Source organism: Triturus cristatus, chromosome 3_1 (assembly GCF_964204655.1).
Source record: "Triturus cristatus chromosome 3_1, aTriCri1.1, whole genome shotgun sequence".
Lineage (NCBI taxonomy): Eukaryota > Metazoa > Chordata > Amphibia > Caudata > Salamandridae > Triturus > Triturus cristatus.
The window spans coordinates 175397422-175410663 of NC_140583.1; the positions used below are offsets into that span (position 1 = coordinate 175397422).

General features: G+C 41.7%; 1 protein-coding gene and 1 long non-coding RNA gene across 2 annotated transcripts in view; one reads left to right on the forward strand and one right to left on the reverse strand.

Annotated features, from left to right (window-relative positions):
- Positions 1 to 13242, forward strand: part of ANO3 (anoctamin 3) — a 1942403-nt gene that overhangs the window by 1466281 nt on the left and 462880 nt on the right. The window lies entirely within an intron of this gene.
- LOC146859889 (uncharacterized) overlaps positions 1 to 13242 on the reverse strand; it is a 50295-nt gene that overhangs the window by 3056 nt on the left and 33997 nt on the right. The window lies entirely within an intron of this gene.

Here is a 13242-nt window from a genome sequence, read left to right on the forward strand (position 1 = left end):
GATGGAGCATATTGGAACAATTTCAGCAAGGAGGGATCTTGGTCATTCCTGAGAGAAGATGAGGAATTCATTTTCATGGGGTTTAGTACTAGAAAGCTAACAGCTTCCTAGTTTTCCAGCTGTGCAATACATTTTTGTTTGCATGATGATGGCCTTAAGTTTGCTAAATGTTTGTCGCATATGAGTATCACTGGGATACTGATGCATGGCAACTCACGTAATCTTGAGGACTATACTTTAAGACTCCATGTGCAAAAGGTAGAAGCTTTGATTGAGCAATTTGATAGGCAGCAGGCCACTTTGGCTCTGATAGAAATGCAGTCTACATTCTTCACCAGTAAGAAACAACTATTAGTAAGTCAATAATTAGAAGAAGAAGCGTGCCACGGTCATCTATGTCAAAAATGACCAACTCCTGTTCTAATATTACCAGCCAAGTGGCAGCTCCTTTGTTCAAAATGCAGCAACCGGCACTAAATTAACTGACTGGATCGATAGTCAGATAGAAGTTCCTTCGTGATGATCGTGTTCAATTGATTTGTGACTGATATGTCTTTGGTTTTGTCCAGCAAGTGTAGATTTGGTACAAATGATTTGGGTATGAGTACATAGACTATTAGATTGTAACAGAAGCAAACCATATCATTTTCAACACTTAGCTCAGCCAACTTTGAAATCGATGTTCTCCTCAGTAGTCAGCACTGCAGTAAATGGGATAAGCAAAGGCATCAGTCTTAACTTTGTTGATCTACATCTATGGAAAGACATTTTGGGTCTGCACGTACCGTATAGCTGTTTTTGAGTATTAGTGAAGTATGAGATTTTAGTGCATATTTTAATGTAAATGTTTGATTGATATTGCCTACAATGGATGTGAGACAGCTGTACAGATGTTTAAGAAGAATGGCACTTAGTGACTCAAACACTGAGCAGGAAGATTGTAAAAACCTTGAAATAGTATTAAACGCTAAAAGCAGGAGACAGCGAAGGTTATACCTGGAAAATTGTAACAATTGCTCTATGCTACATTTATTAGTATGTGCGCTTTTTCACTTCTTGAATGTGGAAAGCAAAGATGGGTTGCTAAACAATGGAAAATGGGAGAGGTGTACACACATTGTATTATGTAACACATAGTTGTATCACGGTTAAAGGATATGAAAATTAAGATCAGAATCTGAAAATCTGGGACATAAAATGTTATGTTTTATTGGCAGTTGGTCTGCAAGTGATGAATGTGTGCCTATGTCTGACCAATGTGGAAAAAAATCTGGTACCAATAAATCAAAAAGTACTTTACCATTAGCCACCAAAATATATTGCTTTCAAAAAACGTCAATAAAAAACGATGTTGTCAGTAACATCATACTCTATCAAAGTTAGTGTTGCCAATATTTAGTTCCACTAACCTCAGTTCCAGGAGTAATAAAAGGATGTTGTATGCCTCTTCTTACCTTCGTAGAATTTAACAACATTTACAGTTTACCCCTTAACGGCTGAAGCTGTTCCATCCCCAGTGATGAGCTCTTATTTTCATGTTTGGAGCACTTCACACTTAGGCTCTCATAATTTTTTCCCATAAAAGGTTTCCAGGTCAAATGTTTGACCTTTGATACCAGCATCCTTGGGATATTAAAAGTACCCATGGTTTGTAGACTTCCACTGAGGGTACTCAGAAAATAGCAAAAACATAGTTAAATTGTTTTTTTTTACAAAGTGCTATAAAAGAAAGTGTATGTTTTTTTTTTTTTAAATTGCATCAGTTAACCCCTTCCATGCTGCGCAGATTCCGCCGCTGTGCTGACGGAATCTTGCGCGGGCGGGGTCATGACGGAACGGTTCCGTCATGAGCACAGCTCAACCGTGGCTCATGACGGAACCGTTCCGTCATGAGCACCGAAGGGGTTAAAGCTTTGCAGTGCTAGGATCACCGTCTTCCCAGCTTTCTGGAATAAGCAGTTTTTGCATTTTTCTAAGAGGTAGTTCATTTTTCCTAATTTCTGGGCTTTTAACCTGCTTACAGTTTGTGGTGGAAACATGTGTGAATCCTATAGCTGATCCTAGAATGGTATACATTACGGCCTAGTAGACAAAATTATAAATTCAATAAGGGGTCATTCGTATAGATTCTCATAGGTTTAGCCAAATAAACTAATTATTGGAATCAACAAATAATGAAAATAACTAGAAAAAAAGAGCAATTGATGACAACGTTTTCATCTGCAATTTTTTGTCATAATGGCTGATTTATAAAAACAACATACCGCATACCGGTACGTCTGTCAGAATCTTCTGGTTGCAAAGATATATAGGATTTGTATGTTTTTAAAAAAAATATGTGGTACCCGGAGCCAACAACTATGCAGTACCTTATAATGATTTTTCATCTAATTAATGAAAAATGGGTATGTAGAAAACCTATGTAGTTCTAAAATGTGCACACAATACTGAGCTAAGAACCAGTAGGTTTTTTGTACACCTCTGAATTTGGATTTACCTATACTGTAATTGAGCACGTTTTTGGAAAACGTGTTCTTTCTTGCACTTGAAAGCCAAATTGCAGAGAACTATAATTGATGATAATGGGTTTTCTACTATTATGTGTTTCCACAGGTTTTCTCATAAAAACAGTGCCCCCACTAGTGTGGGTGGGCCAAGAGCCCTTGACACCAAACAGCCCTCAAATCCAACCAGCAAAATACTTCTTTTACAATGTGGGGTAGCTGTGGAATTTGGACCCTAGCTCAGACGACACCAAGAGAATCCTATCAAGCCTAGACATTTATAAAAACTAGACACCCTGTGTGAGTCAAAGGGTGTGTGACTTGAGTGGATCCCCATGATGTTTTCTTACCTACAATGTAATGCAAATCTCAAACTTTGTCCCAAATCATACATTTTTCGACATTTCCATGACAGAAACATCAGGAATCTGTGGGGATCCACAAAATTCCTACTACCCAATATTCCCACACTTGTCCCAATAAAAGCACTACCCCATTTGTAAGCCTGGGTCTGGTTCCCACGGCAGGAATGGAGCACAACAGGGGCAATGGGAGTTCTCTCGACAACTGCTGTAAACTAGGTTAAACATTCTGGGGCAAACTCTACTAGCATTTCAAAACAGCACTTCTAGAAAGACTGGGGCATTAGGATTTGGTGGACAGGGTCCTCTTAGTATCAAAATATACCTGGACTCAACCATTGATAGGGCATAGCGGAGAGATGGAAAAGTGTGTAAAGTATTTAGCTGTACCAAAACAATCAATACACAACACAAAAAATATCCACAACCAATTTCTAAAAACCAAAAATCTTTTAGTAAGAAAAATTACCCCAAAATGATTACAATGCAGGGGAACCAGAGATTTGATTGGTTTTATGATTAAAAAGTACCAAGAACAGCATAGCATAACTAGGTTAAAAAGCAATAAGAAACAGTATAGCATCAATAGATGTGTTACGCTAGGACTCAGCTACTACTTAACGATTCCCCAAGGATGGCTAAGCCTAGCATGGGTGCCTTGCCAAAGATGTTACCTTCCTACTCAGTCTTTTTTATGGAGTTGAAGTCGAAATCTTACAGTGGGGAAATGTTGAAAGGTGTATCGCACAAGTTGGAGAGCTATCAGATGCTGCCCCGCTGAATACATTGGTTTTGGCATGAAAGGATCCAAACAGGAAAATTCAAATAAGCATCTACTGAAGTCCTCTCATTGTCAGGGAATTTGTCACGCATTTTCCCATTTCTATGCTGGGACTAACCTCCAGAGTGAAAGGCCTGAAGGCAGGTCACATTGAAGCCAGGTGTGCTAGTTGTGTTGGTCAATTAAGGTTTTTTTCCATGCTGGACCAATCTGATTTTCTTGCCCAATGAGGCCACTTATTAAGCGGATAGCCTAGGGTAGTTACTCCTGCACCTCCGAAGTTAAATCCTTATGTTCTTTTTTTGTGCAGCTCCTCTGTTACTTCTAAAACTCTCAGGAACTAATGGACAGCATTTAAGAGCATCACTCACTCCAGTAGATGCCATCGGCAAGGTCCATTCATGGTCCAGCTATAACAATTAAACAGGTCACTCCAGAAAAAAAGCCTCTTACTGCTTTTGGTGTCCTTATAGCCACGGAAGAGATCAGCCAACTGACCTTTGGTGTCAACTTCTTTGTACTGGCTAAAAATGGAAGCACATCCGGCCCTTCAGGACTCTATGCAAGTCACTAATATCATATCCAGTTCTCTTCTGTTCATTCACAGGTCCAGCTATTTCTTTAATTCATACAATACTTGCCATATGTTTTTCAGGTGGCTAACATTAATTCTCTCAGCATCTTGGTCCCTTTATGTGGGGCAAAATAATGTGTCCATATAGTCGAGCATGAGTATCACACCCATGGCGAGCACCCATTTATAGTGAAGTCTTGTGTAAGGTATTTTTTTGTAGCGATTGTATCAGTTGCTCTTTATTAATGTGTTAGAATGGTAGTTCAGAAAAGAGTGCCTCACTCTGTACAATATATAAAAGTGAATACCCAGTAATACTGTGTTGATATACTTCCCCTCCAGACGAAACAATATTATTTGTGTTGAATATTTCTACGCCTTTGAGGACCATTCAAACTTCTACCTGTCCTTTGCCTATTTTCATTGTGGATCTGGAAGTCTAGCTATCCATGCAAGATTATTCTGGACATGTTATGTAGATATTTGTAAATAAGTAAATATTATTTAAGGTGGATGGCGGTCAACCAAGGTAATAAATTCACTACCTTGTTAGACCCTAGCAAAGGTTTCAGTAATTTAAATCTGATTTCAGTATCTGGTAGCTATGACACAGAGAAGGAAGGCTTACGTTTCTGAAAATGTGTAAAGCATTTGAAAGTATCAAAACAGTTAAAAAATGCCCAAAACACAACTAATAGAGATTTCATTCCAATGTAAATTATTAGAGTAAAATTTAATAAACAAAATTACACCAAAGCAACAAAACTCCAATAAGGGCGAACAGATAAAGATTTTTGAGGAAAGGCACCAGTGGAAGGTACTGTTAGCATGTGACAATCAGCAAGGAGCAATTTCAAACCAATGTGCTGAACAGTGGCTCAAATACACAAAGCAAGGTCATCCCCATCAAAGTTTTTGCCTTCTGACTCTGTCTCTGTAAAGGAAGTCGAAATCATCCGGGGGCAAGGCAACAGGCTATAGCTTCCAAAGTCTCTCTAAAGTCAGATAGACATTGAGCATGGTCGAGCTGAAACTGTTGCAGTGGGTAAAAAAAACATTTTCACAGTTGGTGAGAAATTTGAACATTTTCAAGCAGGCAAGTCCTCTTGTCAGCCTGATACTTTTGACTACTTCACCTGGTCAAGAGTTCTATCTCCTGACTTAGGGCCTGATTAAGAGTGTGGTGAGAAAGTTACTTTGTCACAAATGTGATGGATTTCCATCCGCCATATTTACAGGCCCTGGGTATATGTGATATCATATACCAGGGCCTTACCTGTAAATTAAGTGTGCCAATCAGGTCGGGCTGCAGGTTTAAACTGCACTAGTCAGGCAAAACTAGTTGCCCTGAAGCCATGTTTTCCTTGTCACAAAAGTGGATAGCACAATAAGTGCTGACGTCTATAGGTGGCCATTAATGTTCCATGCCATGCGTGTAGTTCCTATACAAATGGCCTTACACAAGAGTTAAATATGCCAGTCAGGGAATAGCCAGTTTTTACATGCTTTGGGGGTCAGAGCACATACACAAGGCACTGGACAGTGCAAATTCTAAAAACCAACAATACATTTCTGCAAAAATGGGGGTGACCACACAAAAAGGCGCAGCTTCTCACACGGGCCCTGCATAGTTAAAAAGCCAAGAAACAACAGCCATTCCCGTGGCAGTTCTCATTGTTTTAAATAAAGAGGATGTGAAAAAGCCCCCTGCATTAGAGGAGGCTGTTCTAGGCTCAGTTCCTATTGCCAAGCCCACTTCATGCGGGAAGTTGCCCCCCTCAACAAAAAGAGTCTAACCTCAAGTTCTGCCTTTAACAGTACTGCCACTCCATCAAGCTCATCTCCAGCCACTAACCTTGTACATGGGGAACCGTTTTCATCTGCAGACCATACCTGCGATAGATACTAAACCTAGCCTACATTGAGAGGCATCTCAGCAGGTGATTAATACCCCCATGGCCAACAAGGTGATGTGGCTTTGGTATGCTTCTGTCCCCAAAGTGAGGCCAGTTCTGCCCCAATGTCAAGCCAACAGAAGCCACTGACAGCTGTCAGTGCCAGGAACCAGGCCCTAGCCTTCCACTGAGAGGTGAATTTTCTAATCTAGTGCCTGGAGCCGTCCTCACTTCTAGTCATAGTTCTGGCAATCAGTTGCCTACCTGGTCCTGCCCTCAATCTGAAATCTTAGGTTTTTCAGAATGGGGAGATACAACCTTTAAGGGTAATACACAGCCCCCCTTGAAGGATGATACGTTCTCTAAGTAGTAGGAGTCTTTCTGGCCCAGATCACCTATCTTTTATTTTTCTGACAGTGCAGTCACCACATCCAGGCTAGTAGCGGCCTTACCAGTTCCAGCCATGGGGGTCTCCTCCTGCCAGAATAGATAACCCGGCCCTCTGGTCCTTCCACTGTGGATGACATCCACCTTCTACACCTTACTTTTCTCCAGGGCATCTACCCTACCAAGCGCTCCCAGAATTCTGTGTTTTCATGGTGCCCTAGATGGCTGCTTCTTCTGGTTCTTTTTTCACCCATGGGAACTCAATGCCAAGGATGCAGCAAATGGTCACGTTCTGACTGACAATCACCCTCCTCTGGGCAAATACCCCCTCCCATTCCAAGGATATGAGGGGCACAAGTAGACAGGTTCCCACCAATGGACATTTCTGACCCTGCAAACCTGTCTTGGAAAAATTCTGTTGTGGGGAATTAGCCTTTCCACCATTATGGTCTGGTTGGCACAGGTTTACCACATAGCAGTAACTAGGGCCCTAATCACAATGATCCCTGTCTATATTTATAGTTTAAGAGACAGATATCATAAATAAACATAATTTTAGAAAAGAACTCAATGAGCATGAATAGGCTGAACTCACTATTATCCTGAGTGCTAAGTTTACTAGCTCCAAACAAATGGGGTTACTTGACTGTCAGGACTGCAATGAACTCAGTCTGCGTGTGCATAACAAACTTCTCTCGCCAGGTCCTTGTGCATCCTCCGAGTGACTGTGCCATAACACGGTGAAACTGCATGCACCTTTCTACTCGACAGCATTTTGACAACTTACCTTTTGCCAATGGCGAGAAATCCTCTGCAGACAGCCTACTACACTCCTCTGTACTGAAATAATAAATAAAAGCTGCTTTCCTCATTCATTCTAATCACACGTCCTCAGAGTTTGTATGTTTGTCGAATATTTGGCAAAATTATTTTAATTTTAATTGCAAATCATGGATTCTGTAAATGGATCTTTGAATCATAGGTAAATATATTTTAAGTATCATTCATATAAAATTAAAGAACAATTCTCACCAAATAGGCAACTTGCATATATTGTTTTCCTAACCTGAGCTCAGCAGTGAAGCAATATAGCAAAAATATATATTTTTAAAAATTCTAAAATGTGGAAACTATACTTATGGATTCTAAGACGTTGTAAATCTTTTCCATTTTCACAAGGTTCAGGTTAACCGGTCTTATGAGCTAATCCAGACCCACTTTTAAAAAAATAAAGTTATACTTCAATGACAATTGATAATTAGCACTGATTGGTTTGAAAATTTTAATTCTAGCAGAACTGTAACCATGACTGCCTCTGATAAATCTCATGATCTATGAAGGCTACACATGTACAGCCTTGCTCAGTATTTCTAGAGAAACAGTGAACCATGTGAAAAGATATGGAAGACAAAAGTGTGATCTTATGCTCCAGAGTGGAATACCTAGTATTTTGTATGGAATTCGTCAGCAAGTCATTTACATCACATCGTTTTTGATTCATCCAGAAGGTAATGTGACCTGTTTGTAGAGTGGGATCATCAACAGATTGACTTCGCCAAATCAAAAATGGCCTTTGAGTTAGCCTTTAAGGTGTTTAGTGACTGATTAAACAGAGGGAAATGCTCATTAGATCTTATATTTAGACACAACATTTCAGAGATGAGCTGCCTGTGCTGTGAAATGTGCACTATGCTGATTGCACAGGTGGAATGGAGGATTTTGCAGAATAAACACAGATGCAAATCATTGTGTATGGCGAGGACAATAGTTTATCACCTGTCCTCATGAGAAATAGGAACCAGACATAAACTGTGCCCTGTGTAGACTGAGGCCCTCTCCCGGAATATATTTAGTGTAAGCAGCAATCTTCCAGCGTTTACATGAATGTGCTGTAGTCATTTAATAATGATTACAGTTACCAAAATAAATTGCTTTGAGACAGAATGCAGAGCGAAAAAAAAAATCGCCGTTGAATGTGGGGAATCGTAAACATAAGCATGCGCTGCACTTACTATCAAAATGCCCTTCTTTGATAATGAAGAATCTTGAAGAATTAACAAAAATACTATGTCCTCCACGATTTCCTAGTTTATACCTACTCGCTTTCCCTACACCCCCTCCAGTCCAACACCCTGACTTAGCAGCGCGCCTAGATGACATTTCTCTCCAGTTGCACCTTCTCACCTCTGATCTACATGACCTGAAAGCCCTCTATAATGATTTTTTTCCCGTTATCAGCTCTCTCCTCACATCTTCGAATATGCCCAGCGCTTCCTCAAGCGTTATTGATCGCAGGAATCAGCCCCTAGCCCCTGCCATACTGAAACCCATTCCTCTACCCGAAGATCCCTCCCGGCCCAGAAGTTGTGTGACCCTCCCGCCGTCCATTGGTCAGCCCCTAGCTCCCTCCATCATGATATCCATTCCCCTACCTAACGATCCCTCCCGGCCCAGAAGATGTGTGACCCTCCTGACGTCCATTGATCTCCAGGACCCTCACAACTCTTACCCTACCTGGTCCAACCCCAACATGACCTCGCCGAGGCAAATACAATCCATTCATTTAAACCCATACAGAGAACCTCCACGCATTCTCAGAGGCAGTAATACTGACAACCTCACTCAGGTGAAAGTCACCCAGACGCCTTCCTCCCCAAATCTGTTACGTCTTAAATGTGCACTACTCAACTGCAGATCAGCAAGTAAACATGCCTCCGATATCTTCGACCTCATCCAACACAAGGACTTAGACATTATCATCCTCACTGCAACTTGGCTAAACCCCTCTTCCACTCCTATCTTAGACCTCCTAGTTCCTCTCACTCATGACATAATTAGGCTCAACAGAACCTGGAAGTTGGGCGGTGGCCTAGCTTGTATTCACAGAAACACACTCTCGATCTCTCAAGTAGAGTCCTCCACTCCTTCCTCCTTTGAATACCTTTGTCTCAGCATCTCAAGCAAGAACCTACCGGTCTGTAAACTTCACTCCTTCTACCATCCCACGGGAGACTAGCTCCCCTTCAGTGAGCAACTAATGGAAATCATCTCTGCTAATGTTGATTCAACCATGGCCCAAATCTTCCTCGGTGATTTCAACCTTCACTGGTCTAACTACAATAACCTCGCTGTATCCTGCCTTAAGTCTTTCTTAAATGATCAAGATCTTACTCAGCACTGTGACCAACCAACCCATATTAAAGAAGAAACTTTAGACCTCATTATCTCCAAGGAGCAGACCATCACCTTGGATTCCATTACCCCGTGTGACTGGTCCGGCCACAACTGCATCCTCTTTTATATCAACAGGGAGATGTCGATGAGGTTAGCTCAACCGACGAAATTAAAGATATAGAAAAGGGACCTCAGATCAATAGACTCCGGTGAAATAGCGGCCCACTGTAATTTGGCCCTCGCCTCCCTATCGGACCTGGTTGAGGTGCAGTCACTCACCGACTCCTACAATTCGACGATCTCCAACATCATGGATAACATTGCTCCAATCCAACAAAAAAATGCCTCAATAAAAATATCCAAACCCTGGTATAATGACAACTTAAACACAGAACGCCGCAACCTTAGAGCACTCGAACGTTCCTGGCGATCCAACCCCTCTTCGGAACAACTAAAACTCCTTAGAGAGGCTAGGAGCCGCTACAACAAACAAATCAAGAGCGCTAAGTCCGACTACTTCAGACACCAACTGGACCAAGCGGCAAACCTCCCCAAGAAACTCTTCGAGTTGCTCAAAGAGCAATCTGTAGTAGGTCCCAACCACTCTGACAGCACCCCTTCCTCTTGCGACGAACTTGCTGCTTTCTTCACGGAGAAAGCAAGACTCATCTCCATTGACCTGGCCTTTAAGAAGGCTCTGTTGCCTTCCTCCAGGGACATACCATCCCATGACCTCCCAGGAAATCACAGATCTACCAGCCTATTCACCAAGAATAATGCGTCATGGTGCACCTTTACTCCACTTAATGAAAAAGACATCTACAAGATCCTTCTGAATATCAACCCATCCAACCACATAAGTGACCCGTTACCCCTGGCCATGTTCAAAGAAATCAAGAATGTACTCATCCCCACCTTGAAAAGGATTGTAAACGCCTCGCTTTCACAAGGTACGATCCCTGACAGCCTTAAAGCAGCTCAGGTATCACCTATACTAAAAAAACCTAACGCTGACAAAGCGGATCTTAATAAATTCCGGCCTATCTCCAATAACCCCACCCTAGCGAAACTCATAGAAAAATGCGTACAATCCCAATTCTGTGCGCATATAGAGAATTTCCAACTTCTTGACCAACATCAATCAGGCTTTCGGTAGGGGCATAGCACTGAGTCGGCGCTCACTCACGTCAGGGATGACTTGTTAAAAATGCTTGACTAAAACGAATCCTGCCTCCTGATCCTTCTTGACCTTTCTTCCGCATTTGATACGGTTAATCATGACAACCTTCTCGCCACTTTGAAAAATAGGATGGGTTTTTCTGGTCAGGTGCTACAATGGTTCTCTTCTTTCCTCCACCATAGATCTCGAAGGGTCAAGGCAAACCACTCTCTCTCCCAGCCCTCTCCAGTTCTCATGGGGGTCCCCCAAGGATCCGCCTTATCTCCGAACCTCTTCAATCTGTTCCTGAAACCTTTAGCTAACTCTTTAAACAATTCAAACACTCTCTTCCATATGTATGCGGACGATACGCAACTCTATTTGAAAATCTCTTCCCCCGAAAACACCAGACCTATGAACTCGACACTAACGTCTACTCAAAACTGGTTAACTGAGAACCACCTTCTGCTCAACACCTCCAAAACGGAATTCTTGGTCATCTCCCCTCCGAACCACACCCCCAAGCTTGACCTCTAGTTGAATCACCTCACAGCCTTCAACTGCACCCCTCTCATCATAGACTCAGCCAAATCGCTCGGAGTCACCATGGACAAGCATCTGAATATGAAAAATCACAACAGTAAGGTATGCAAGGGTGCAAACCACTTGATGAGGACACTCAGAAATATCAAACCTTTCCTTCCACAAAACGATTTCAAGCATGTGGTGCAAGCTCTTGTCCTGCCTAGGCTGGACTACGGCAGCGCGACCCTTTGTGGCCTTCCCAAATACTCCCTGGCTCCACTAAGAGCATCCCTGAATACAGCGGTTAGACTGGTTACAGGCACTAAGCGAAACAAGCACATTTCCCCAGTCCTAAAATCTCTAAAATGGTTGCCTAATGAAGCACGTATTCAGTTAAAGATTGTCGTTCTGGCGCACAAAGCCCTTCACTTCAATACTCCCAAATACCTGGCGCAAAAACTGGAGCTCTCTTGTGGTGTAAAAGCCTCAAGAAGCGCCAAGACTTTCCTCTTGAAACCACTCATCTTTAGGAAAAAGAGAACTTGTCACAGAGCCTTTTCCGGCGCTGCCCCAAAGCTATGGAACTCTCTTCCACCGGAAGTACGCCGAATCTCTTCAACGACGGCATTCAAATTGGAAGCCAAAAAATTATTTATGAATAAATTCTTACCCTAATTGGTCTAGGCGCACCTGTTCGAAGACAATCGCTCTTATTTCTTTTGGACAATCATTTGTTATGGTTCTTTCTTGTGCAACTGTCCCTGAATATGCGATCATTCCTGTTTTTTTACTCCTACTTGTTGTCAATTTTGCATTTATGTCCTTCCTCCCATCCTATTGTAAAGCTATCTGATATCCCTCGGGATCTTGTTCACGCTATATAAAACATTATAAATAAATAAATAAATAAATACATTGATTTCAAAAGACCAGCTATTGCTCCAGGAATAAAGGTCAGATTATGTTTTCCAACTGGAAGTACTAGTGGGTGTTACTGCCAGCACTACCTATGGGGTAATGGAATTCTGTATGAAGAGGTCAGCTGTCACTCATCAGCGCACAATAGACAATAGTTCACGTATATTTTCCCATGACCAGAACCAAAAGAGTTTAGATGTCCCTGAGAAAGGTGTGTACCACAAAGATTCACCCCACGTTACCACAAACTAGTGCAACAAACCGGTTAGTTGTCATAAACTGAACTTTCATTATCAAAACTGAAATCGAATTGGCGTACTCCACTTTACAACTTGTATAGAGATTTAATGAGAGCAAAGTTGCAGCTACCCGCTGGCAATGTTGCCCATATGCATGCTCTGTAAAGATATTGCTTATCTGAGTGGATATAGGATTCCGCCCTAACATCAACTCCATCCACCTCCATGTGCTCATCATCTATGATTGAGAACCATTGTTTCACGACTCATCCCAGAGAAGCTTCCTCTCTACAAATAGACTACACAATTGTCTAAGTACTTCCCTTCCAAACAGATCACCTGACTATCAGAACAGGGATATTTGCCGCCAATTGAAAAGGGCACTTTGTTTCTGAAGAGGTCATTTTCACTAAGGGCATGGATACAGCAGTTACACTAGTTGGAGTATTTAACGTGCAACAGAGAATCATTTGCAAAGTGTCCAAGAATCGCCATGGGCATGTTTCAAAGTCTTGTAAGAACCAATACTTTCAAGGTCAGAAACAACTTTTGTTTCAACAAAGGCCAAGAATTCTCACACAATAACTTGCCAAAAAGTCAACTAGAAGATCAAATTGAGGACAATGTTCACTTTTAGTTCAAAAATTGAAATTTTCTCGGAACGCTCATCAGAGGGGCCTATTGGAATAATTAAACATATTGTATCTGTTTAGTAACTTTTTGG